This window comes from Phalaenopsis equestris, unplaced genomic scaffold, assembly GCF_001263595.1.
Source record: "Phalaenopsis equestris unplaced genomic scaffold, ASM126359v1 Scaffold211846, whole genome shotgun sequence".
In the NCBI taxonomy this organism is placed as follows: Eukaryota; Viridiplantae; Streptophyta; class Magnoliopsida; order Asparagales; family Orchidaceae; genus Phalaenopsis; species Phalaenopsis equestris.
In genome coordinates, this window is record NW_018230821.1 from 193,775 (window position 1) to 205,275 (window position 11,501).

The following is an 11,501-nucleotide window of genomic DNA, read 5'->3' on the forward strand; positions in this document are numbered from 1 at the left end:
GGGGTATTTTGGTAATTTGGCAAATTTTGGTGATTTTGGGTAGTTTGGGTGTTTTCACGGTGTTTGAAATTATTTTTAAACTAATTTGGGTATTTTGGGTAAATTTGGGAATTTTTGCCAAATTTGGGGTCCCCAAGGGTATCTAGGTAATTTGGCGGAGTTTAGAGACAAAAGGCAAGGTTGGGTATCTTGGTAGAGTTGGAGTGCCAACCACCATCAATAAGCCATGGACCAATGGAAACTCCATTTTGGGTCCTCTATGTAGTGGTCTTAGCTAAACCCTAGCCTAGGGCTAGTGGGTTTCGAGGACCACCTACATGAGTCTCCCAAAAGTAGCAAGGGACAAAAGCCTAGAAGTTTAAGTTTAGGGTTGTGAATGATTGTGAGTGCAAGTATATACCTTAATCCCTAGACCAACACCTAGGGTCAAACCTAAGGTCCAGCAGTCCTAAGGGTGACTCATCTTGAGTTCCCTCATAATGACCCCACCTACTAAGTGCTGGAAGTTAGAACCAATATGTGGAATTTCAAGTTGAGTAGAGAAGAGTTTGGAATTTCTAATGGTGAGGGTTCCTTTTCTAGTTTTCTAAGAATAGTCAATAGGAAAGTCTTATGGCTAGACCTTAGGCTACTAAAGCGGAAAAACTAAACCTCAACCAAAAGTGAGGTCAACAATTGTTTTGAGTATTTTGATTCTCCATGCATTCAAATATTTCACCATGGTTTGATATTTTGGCATGTTGTTGCCACTGTCATGAGGAATATTCCCTGATTTTTTCAAAGTCAAAGGAGACCTCTAAACACAGATTCATATTTTTCAATTTTATCCATCTGATTTGGAAAATTAATTATAATAATTAGCATGTTCCTTAGAAAAATCCAAGAAAATTTTGGTAGGTTTATTGTGACCAGGGAACCCTAGAAAAAAGTTGTCATGGGTTAAGTCATTAAGAGCACACCTAATTTTCACAAAATCCTAAAGCACAAAGAAATATAATTTGGGAAAAATAAACATTTAAATGACTTGCTTTTAATTTTACACTGTAATTTAAAGTTCAGAGGACTCCCCATAAACATTTCAAAACATTTGGAGTTCATTTGATAACCTAATTTGATTTTCCAAGTTAAATGACATTTTTAACACTCAAAATAATCATAATAATTAAAAATACAACTAAAAAATTTATGAAATTGGTTTTAGGAGCTCTCTGTGACCAAAGGAATTTTCTAAATAAAATTGTAATTAAAATAAAAATTACATTTTTAAGCATATCTTAAATATTTAAATAATAAAAATAACAAAATTAATAAATTTCATGGAAATGTTCTAAATTATTTCCTAAGCACTTGGGAGCAACTGGAATATTTTTCTTAATTTTCTAAGTGAAGATATTGAATTTTAAAGCTTAAAACCTTTTCTTAAAGGCTAAAAAAGGATTTTCCTTAATTTCTCACTAAAATAATTCTAATAATTCGAAGGAAAAACATAAAAATATAAAATTTATTTCTCTAGTTTCTTTGGCCTCAGAGAGATTTAATAAAAATGTAAAACTTAATTTTTCACATTTAAAATGTTTCATAATTAATTAATACTCCAAAAATTAAATAATTATGATAATTCAAATAAAACTAAAAAAATAATAAAATTTGGTCCAAGTGGTTCTCTACTCTAAATGTACCTCGAGTAAAAATTTCAAGTGATTAGGCTTTGCCTTAGTCAAGTTATTGAATTTTCTTTGAAAAATCATATCTTTGAATGTAAATAATTATATAAATTAAATTAAATTTTGAAAAATCACATTTTCTCCTCTGATGTCTTAATTGACACATGACTGAGGTAGAATAAAAATTTCAAAGTCATTTGAATTAAATTTGATGAATTATGAAGTGATAGAGCCTTAGGGGCAGAGGTATAATTTAAGAAATTTGGTCTTAATTAACATTTAGAATTATATCAAGAAAGGGAAATGGACAATATTTGATCTTAATTAACATGTTCAAATGATTGAAACATTAGGAATTAATTGGTAGAAACCAATTTCACTTTTCTTAATCAAAGGATAAATTTGCAATTTCTTAAATCATTTTCTTAAATTTCTTAAATCATTAAAATTTGGGAGATCTATTAAATTAAATGATCCTAGACTTTAGGGTATGAGTTCGGATGTTAATAACTCACTAATTTAATACCCCTATCCGGTGTTCAAATGACATTCAAACGTTTTGATGATGAATAACTATCACTTAAAATTTAATTTCTTTCAAAAATTACTAATGTATCCATCGGGGTCTTAAGGGCTTAGTAGTGACCTAGGCTAAATCAAATTTGGTTAAATGAGGATTAGAAAAGTGAATGTAACTAGAAATTGAACATCTTTAAAACACTACAAGCCCAAGTTAAAGCTGAACTTGGCTAAGTGTCTTAATAGCATCAACTTGCCCCTTTTAAGGGTCTTCACCCACATAATTCTCAAATTAAATGACAAATGATAATTACCCTGCTCTTAGGGATAATTAAAACATCGATGTTCACTGAAAATCAGAGGTATTTACAGAATGAATTATTAAGCAACATAATAAGTTTAAATGAGCTCGAGACTTTTCACAAGGCAGAGAGAGGGAAGCATGGATCTGCTTCTTCCTCCCAACCTTTTGGATACCTCAGAGATCTACTAAACTTAGTATGTTTTGCTTAATGAAACCATCCTCAAATGAATTAATAAAGGCTCACCAAGATATTATTTAGGATTTGGTAGATCACCAAAACCTTATTTCCCTGCTTTACATAAAATGCTCTCACATGCGTTTAGAGTTTCAGTTGAAGTTGATGGGAAGACTATCCGGACACGCTTTTATTGTAATTTATTTTATCTGCATTTCTAGTCTCATGTACTTTACTTTTCAGTATGTTACTGTACTTACTCACCTGCATGTGTGAATAAAAACACAAACTTGCATGCTAAACAAAGATGTCACTCTGCATGAAAATCAAAACTGTTAGGATAGTCGTAAACCAAAACTGAAATCAACCAAGATAAAATTCACCGCCACAACATTCAAAATATAGGACAACTCAAAAGTTAATCACAAACATCACAAAACAAAAATTGCAACTAAATTAAGACGTCTCCATCAGATGATCGAGAATTCCTCGGAGGAGGTAACCCAGGGTTGCTAGCGAGGTTTTCCACTATCTAAATGAAAGTATAGAACTCATTAAGTTGAGTTTAGTAAATTCAATTAGACTAAGTGAATCCAATAGAAAATAGTGCAATAGAAAATAGTGAACCGTAGGATCCGAACCGATGTTGCTCTAATCAACTTTAATATGCCCCATAACATTTAAAGAACTTTAATCATAGAGCCATCTGATTTGACATCATGACCTGACACAATAGAAAACTTAAACTCGTCATGGCGAGGAGCTTAGAGCTAGCACGGTGGGCAACACAATCATCTTCAACAACAGAACATGTCTTCCCCAACTAAACCAATTTATTTCCTTAGAATTAAACAACAAATCCATAGGACTTTGAGGTAGTTTGCTTATGCAACGTAAATCCTCACCTTATCTTTAAGCCTTTGTATAGCTCTGCTATACAATATAAGCCCTAACTCGTCTTAGGATTCCGAGGTTGTCGTTCTTCACGACCCAAATCCTCACATCTTCCGGGCTATTTGTGTGATTGTTTCACACAAATATAAGCCCTAAATAAATAAAATTTTCAGGATGAAATATTTAAATATTTCTCTTCAAAACTGAAACCGAATAATAGGATAGACTGAGACATCACTGAGGTTCTCCTTTGGATCTATGACATCCCCTAGTTCTTCCTCCTTTGGATTCTCTAATAAATGTTCCAAATTTGAGCCAATCCCTTTTCACACCTCTTTGTTTGATATAGTTGAAAAGTCCTATCCTTTGACCTCCTTGAAGATAACATTTCCTGATTTTTATTAACAGTTTTCTTAGGTGACTTCAGTTATCTAAGATGTAATTAACTATAGGGGCTTGCCCTTATAGGAAGCTTGTCCGAACCCAGCTTAATATAAATCCTATTTAATTCTTTGTATTAAATAGGGGAACTTGTCGACAAATAAATGGTTTCGCAGACCAAACAGATGTCATATATTTCTTAGTTCATTTGATCAAGCCTCATCCTCAAGTCTTGTGTTTGTCCTTCGGGATAGATACAAGGTTTGAGGTACAGTGCTCTTTCATTTAAACTATGAGAAATATGGGGTCGATTTGATTTCATATTTTTCTAAACTTATATATATGTAAAATAAAAGCCTTTTAGAAATGGGTGATGGGATTCGGATTCCAGCAACCGACAGATTCCAATGGGCAACTCCTCACTCCTAAAATAGTGCTGACAAGCACAAGCAGTCGTGAGAAACTCCTCAACTTTTTAGTGCTGACAACTTCTGGCGACTCCGCTGGGGACAAGCTTTTCTCTCCATTTAAATCAGGAAGTATTATCTTCATATATCAGTAATGAGTAATGTGTTCATGTGTCCCTCATGAGCCAGATTACCCTTCTTATGTTGGCATACTTTACCCATTTCTGTTTTAAGAAAGTACGGTCAACTCTCAGGGCTTAAATTGCACAACTTGGTTGTGTAAAATCCTAAAGTAATAGTTGAGGATTTATGTCACACTAGGCGGACAACCTCGAAATCCTATGGCTTGTGTTGTTTAATTCTAAGAAAAATATGTTGTTGTAGATCCTCGTGCTGTTGTAGAAGGCTGCCCACGGAGTTAGCTCTAAGCTCTTCGGTGAAGTAGTAGTCCTAAAGCTTAAAGTTTTAAAGGTTTAAATGACAAGTTTAAAGTTCAATCATTATGAGGGAGGGGGGGGGGGGGGAACGGCATCAATTAGGATTCCATGGTTCCCTTATTGTAGTAAAAATATTTTCTTTTAAATTTACTTAGCTTAAGCAAGTTGTTACACTTATTTAAACCGGGGAGATCACATTAGCAACTACGGGTTACCTTCTCTGAGGGACTCCCATAAATTCAAAAGGACGTTTTAAGTTTAATGATATTTCAAAGGATTTATGGTTACCTTTAAAGCAATTTATTTTTGGTTTTTAAAAATGTTGTTTAATTTTTGAAAATTGTTTTGATTTTTTTTAAAGTAAAGTAAAGTGTACAACCAAGTATTTATAATACTTTGCAAGAATAAATTGCAGAAAGTAAAATGATAGAAATTAAATAACACTGTAAACATGTACCTGTCATCTTCTCAGCATTCCCGCTGAAAGATTAGCTTTTTGCAACATGTATATATTTTTATAGAAAGTTAAATAAATTGTAAGTGTAGATGAAGGCGTATCTAACAGACCCCAAACTATGACATATTGAGTCCCTAAAGATCTTAGTGGATGATCTTAGAACAAAATATAACAAGTTCAATGCGCCTTTCAAAATGTCCAAGAGATTCCAAAGTGTTCAAGGAGCGATCCTGAACTGCTTTAAGGATCTCTTGAAACATTTCAAGTTCATTTTGAACTTATCATATTATTTCATTAACCATCCAAAGTAAAGTTAAAACTACCCCGCTACTCGGTGAGCTTTGACATTTTAATTATCCCAAGGATAGGGTACTCAATTTATCAGTTGATATTTCATTTAAGAGTTATGTAGGTGAATGCATATAAGGCAAGTTGAAGTCATTCAAGGGTTTTTGACCACCGTTAAAGTTAGACTTGTAGTGTTTAGAGGTGCTTATCATCAATAATGTTGTCTTTCTAAATCTCATCAAATAAGTTTAAAGATCAAGCCTAGATCACTAACAAGCCCTTAACAATCTCAATGAGAAAATGTGCAATTATTAAAAGTTTAATTTAGGTGGTATGTATCCCTATTGAAATATCATATTATCATCAATTGTGGGCTTAAAATAAGCAAACTATCATCCTCCTAGCCTAAGCCCATCACTTCAGAATCATCTGATTTTGGTTAACTTCCAGATCCCGATAATTTAGAAAATTATAATTTTGTTCTTCTTATGAAAATATGACATATTAGTTTCTATCTGTTGGCATCAATGTTTGATGTCTTGAGTGTAGGGTGTCCACTTGTATGACTTAGGGTAGTTTACGGCTTGCCCGTGACATCCGATAGTCCAGACACCCACCCGAGACCTTTCTGGCACGTGTTGAGGGGCACGTAGCCAGGGTCATCCGGCTAGGCTATGGTTTTCGCTTAGGTGAAGGCCAGTCGGCATTTGACACGTCGGATCTCGCACAATTTTGGCTTGAATTAGCCCGATCGCTTGATGAAGTGGTCCAGATGACCCCATATGACAAAACGGACCACATGAGTGTGTCTGGAACGTCAATTTCACTTATGGAGGATGTTCAATTTGTAACGGCTTTGCGGGCGGGGTAAAAATGCACAAATTATCATTTTGGGCACGATCATTAAAAAAGTGGCCCAAACAACCCTGAATAACAAAATAAACTGCGCCAACATGTCCGAAACATCGAATTTAGCCAGGAAAGACATCAACTTTGCCGCGAGGATGTGTACGGGTGAAGAATACATGAAGGATAATTACAATAATATAGAACCTACGCACTCTCTCTCCTCTATCCATCGCACGCGGACCGACCGACCCCTCTCTCGTTCGCTATTCTTGCCCTAGTTGCTAGCGTTTGACCCCAGTGTGCTCGCCGCCGCCGGTCTTCCTCCTCGTCGACGACGCCGCTACCGCCGACAGTCTGTGCTCCTGCTCCGGTAACTAGCCGAGCTTTCCTCGAGCCACCGCCCAGCTTTGGATCTCCTCCCTCGCGCTCGTCCAGCCGCCGGATCTCCTCTTCTCAGGTCGTCCGCCAGTCTCCTCCAACGCCGGTGACCAGATCCGGCCGACCTCAGTTCTTTCCTGCATAAAAATCTAGTCTTCTCGCCTTCTCCTTCTTGCCTCTCGGTCGGTCAAGCTTTGGTCTCTAGCCTCATCGCCGACGCACCGGTGCTCCTCACCGGCAAACACCTCCTCCTTGAGATCTTCAGCCGCTGATCCTCCACCTGTTGGCTAAGCCGCCACCTTTAGTGTCTTATTTTCCTTAGCTGGTCTAGCTTCTTCCTTTCACCAGCACAATTCGCCAGACCTCTTCCTCGCCGACCTTTCGGCCTCGCTGGCGTTGTATTTACGCCTGAGAAAATCAGCAAGGAGAATGTCGGATTTTGGGCTCTCCTCCGTGTTTCTTTCGCTTCCAGTGCACACCGCCGGCGGGCTAACTCCTCCACCTCACCGTCCTACCTTCCCGACGATGAGACATTTTGTCGGAGCACCTCGATGTCGACGGACAGTGACGACACATCGACTCGAAGAGTATTGGACGTCTTTTCCATTGCGAGGAAGGCTTCCCCTCTTTCACCGTCATCGAGAGATCCTCTCTCGCGAAGGTACCTTTTTTTTGGGGTTGCATATTTTTATATGCTAAATTATTTATTTTCTGGTACTTTGCATACTTCACAACCTCCTATGTTTTTTTGTTTTCCTATACACGTTCTACGAGATAGACTGGAGCATGGATCGAACACCGGTGAGCTTAGAGCGAGCAAAGAAAATGCATCTGCAACTGTCACGGTGGTGAGATTCACTACCTCCTAGCCAGCCTTAAGAATAGTGGAGTCTATGAGTGTGGGTTTGATTGCCAACACAGGGTGTGTGCGCCCGCGTGGGTGGGCGGACGACGTGTTTGCGTGATGGATCGTTGGTTTTCATAGAGCCAGCCTTTAGGTTAAGACTTCCTGTGTGTGGTAAAACACCCCTCGTAGAGCCAAGTGTCTCCTCTCTTTTTGTGAGCCTTAGCACATGTCCTGATGGGTCAGACTCCCTCACTCCCCTTTCTTTGGGTTCCCCAATTTTACTTGGAGAAGCTGGGAGGTCGAACTTGGCAGAGCGAGAGAAGCTTTGTAGCTGGCTCATTTTGCAAAGTCTGGAGGAGTTTATGAAATGGGAAAAGCTTTGTAGCTAGTCCATTTCATGACTTTGCAGAGAGTTTTCCCATCAAATATCTAGGGAGAAACTCTCTACATTTACTCACTAAAGCAAGAGGCGGCGGTGCCACACATCCAAGGGTCTAAACCTTAGGTTTCCCAGGTGAGGTCATTAACACGAGCCCAGTTTGCTATCTACATGTTGGTTTGCTTCATATTACATTTTTTCTTGGTGCATGTTGCATTTCACTTTGCTCAGATAGGCTGACCCGGCTCGACGTGCATTTCACTTCACTCTGATCGGCCACCTCGGCCTAGCGAGCAGCTCACTATTGTTAGAGCCTTCGTCCCAGCCCGGTCGACCGATCACTTTGGTTCGACCGACCATTGATACCGACTTTTTTAATGTAAGGATTTATGAAGTTAACACCACTATAGTGCCAAAAACTTGATCCTTATATGAAAAGTAAGTTGTGTAAAATATATATAATTATAGGTAATTAATAATGAGATTCTACGCAAGTATTTGTATCGTTATCAAGTAATAATAGACTTTCTATTTAAGCCCTAAATATCAATCCCACGGGGAAGGTGTAAATTAGCAATGATAAATTTTATTAGGAAATTTATCAAAAATCAAATGAAATCACTGTCACTAATTTTTAATGTTGAGATATTAACCAAACTAAATTACTTAACTATTAACAAAACTAAAATGCAATTTTTTAATAATAAATACTAATCTACTTACTATATTTATGTAATGAAGGTTTCTTATGTGAAAAAGCATCATTCCCACTACAATGAAATTCTGGTGAAATGAGATGAGATAAATGTTTATAATATGTGTTGTACCAAATATGAGCAATTTTAATTCTCTACCCTGATAGAGTGCATAGAAAATCATTGGTTAATCTTAGGTTTAGTCCCTAAATCTGTGGCTAGGCTAGGAGGATACCGGCTCCCACTCCAGAGCTCCCATTTCCCTTCACCTGAAGGCTAACTATTGCTTTAGTTTTTAAACACTAAGATCAAATTGGGGATTTTAGTCTGGCACCCTAAAGATTCTTCAATTCTACACACAACAAAGAATATTTCCCTATTTATTTGCACTTAATTTCATGAACGAATTTCTCCTTCATGAAATCAAATGTGATCCTCACTCTATTGTAGAACACATATTCCATTTCCCGGTCATATGTTTCACAATATATTTTAACAAATCAATTGGTCAAATTGAAAAGTAAATTAAGTTCGGAGTTAAAAAATCATCACAATTTATTTTATATTTTAATTATGGCACATTCATATTATCTCTTCATTTCTCCAGATCTCAGAGAAGAGGGAAAGATAGAGGAAACTACTCAGACTTCATGAGAAAGATACGACAAAACACAAATTTCACATATAAAAGAAAGTTCATACAACACTATTAAACAAACAAACTTTTCTGGAACTCTTTCTTAAAGCCAATCCTTTGTAGCCTTTCCTTAGAAATGTAAGAGGAAGAAGTCTCTCACTTTTCTCCTTCTCCAACACTCTTACAAAAAGTTTCACACTAAATCTCACTACAAAAACTCTAAACTTTGAAAGAAAAATTACTAATTGACTACAATATGTGGTGGAATGAAGATGGATTATGGAAACGTAGAGTGGTGGAATGTTGTAGAGCAAAAAATGAACGTAGAGGAGCTCTTTTTCTGATGAAATTTGGCCCCAAATAAAACCCAAGGTTGGTTCTCCAAGAGGTGCCTCCAAAAACTCTTCAAAAATGGTCCAAATACATCAAACCTTCTAGAAACGGGGTCTGAACCGCCTTTGGCACCAGTCTAGCGCCGTCGGCACTGAGTAAAAATCCTCTAGCTTTTGGTTGTTCTGCGCTGTTGGCACTGCCGGCACTGAGTATTTCTTTAAAAACATGATTTTGACTCTAATATTCATCCTTTTTGTTTTTTTTGCTTTAAGCCCTAAAATCAATAACTGCAAGAAAACATCAAAATGCCTTCCATTAAAGAGCAATATCACCAAAAGAGCAATATCACCAAAAATAGGTAAAGAGCAATATCACCAAAAATAGGTATAAAATATGGGTATAAAAATGCATATATTTTCATTGTATCAGCCACCATGGTCCGGTCGATCGAGTATTTGCATATTTGTATGTTTCTGCATCTTATTCTATTTTTTTGCGTCATATGATATGCTTGTCTGCTTGCATGTTGCATTCTATGTGTTTGCATTCACATTTGTACCTGTGTGATGCTCCCCGGTGAGGATCACCACTACCTCCACGACATGCCTATCCCTTTCAGTCACTGTCACCTTGGCATACATTTTTCTGGCTGCTGCCTCCATGACACACCCATCTTCGGGTCACTGTTATTACGGCACACCCATTTGTTCGGGCCGCTGCCTCCACGACATGCCCACCTTTTTTGAGTTACTACCTCACGGTACACTCATCACTTTTGTCACATGACTGTTTGCATTTGCATTTACATGTTTGCATGGGTAGAGAACCATGCTCGTTAGGAGAGTGACCATGTGTCGGTCGCAATGCCTTAACGAGCATTGCTTGCTGGGTTGATGCCGGTGAGCAATGCGAGTTAAGTCATCGGGATTGACACAGGTATGAATGTGCTAAAGATCTAATAGATCTAACTCATGTCACCACTCTTCGTGACACCCTTTAGATTTTTCGGATCTTTAGGATGGGGCCGGTATGACAACCCTATCAAAGTCATACTATACCCAGAGCTACCTCACACTTAGATACTAGGATGACACACTTTTTGTTAGATGGTGTGCTAGGATAGAATTTAGGGTGCTAGATAGTTTTTTTGATACGTGGTTATTGTTCTCTACTGGATTGGTTGCCCTAGCTAGGTATCTTTCTTTTGCATTGTGCTTGTGGTGTGACTGCATGCTGCATATGTGTGGTAGTATGTTAAGGCATTTTTCTGCATGGAGCTGATCCCCAGTCTTAATGCTTATGTACAATATAAAAATAGTTCAGATGGTATTTTTCACTTATATTTTTTTATTTTGCAACAAAACCAAAAACTTGATCCTGAAGAAAAATAAGAATTTAACTTTTTAATTTATATATATTTATATTGGGATACTACGCAAGTATACATATATTTATCAAGTAATATATGACTTTTTGATTAAGACCTGAATATCGAACCCACAGGGAAGATTATGTAATATGCACTTTTTTAAAAAGTTTTTCTACTTTTAAAAAGATAATTACTTAAACTAAAAATGATTTTTGAAGGAATTTAAAATTTAAATATTTTTGGTATTTTTGATATTTTAACGAAACAGTAAGAACTTAAAAAGATAACTAAAGTTTTTGTTGAAGAAAAGTACTTAATATGAAAATGTCTTTCTTCTTATCATGAATTAGTAATAAGTATGGGAATTCAATTGTGGAAGTATGCAAATTGTCGTGTGCCAAATAGGAGCAATAATATTCTTTACCCTTATTAGAGATGCTATAAAGAATATTGGCTAATTTAAAGTTTGAATAGTTCTGAAGACCGAC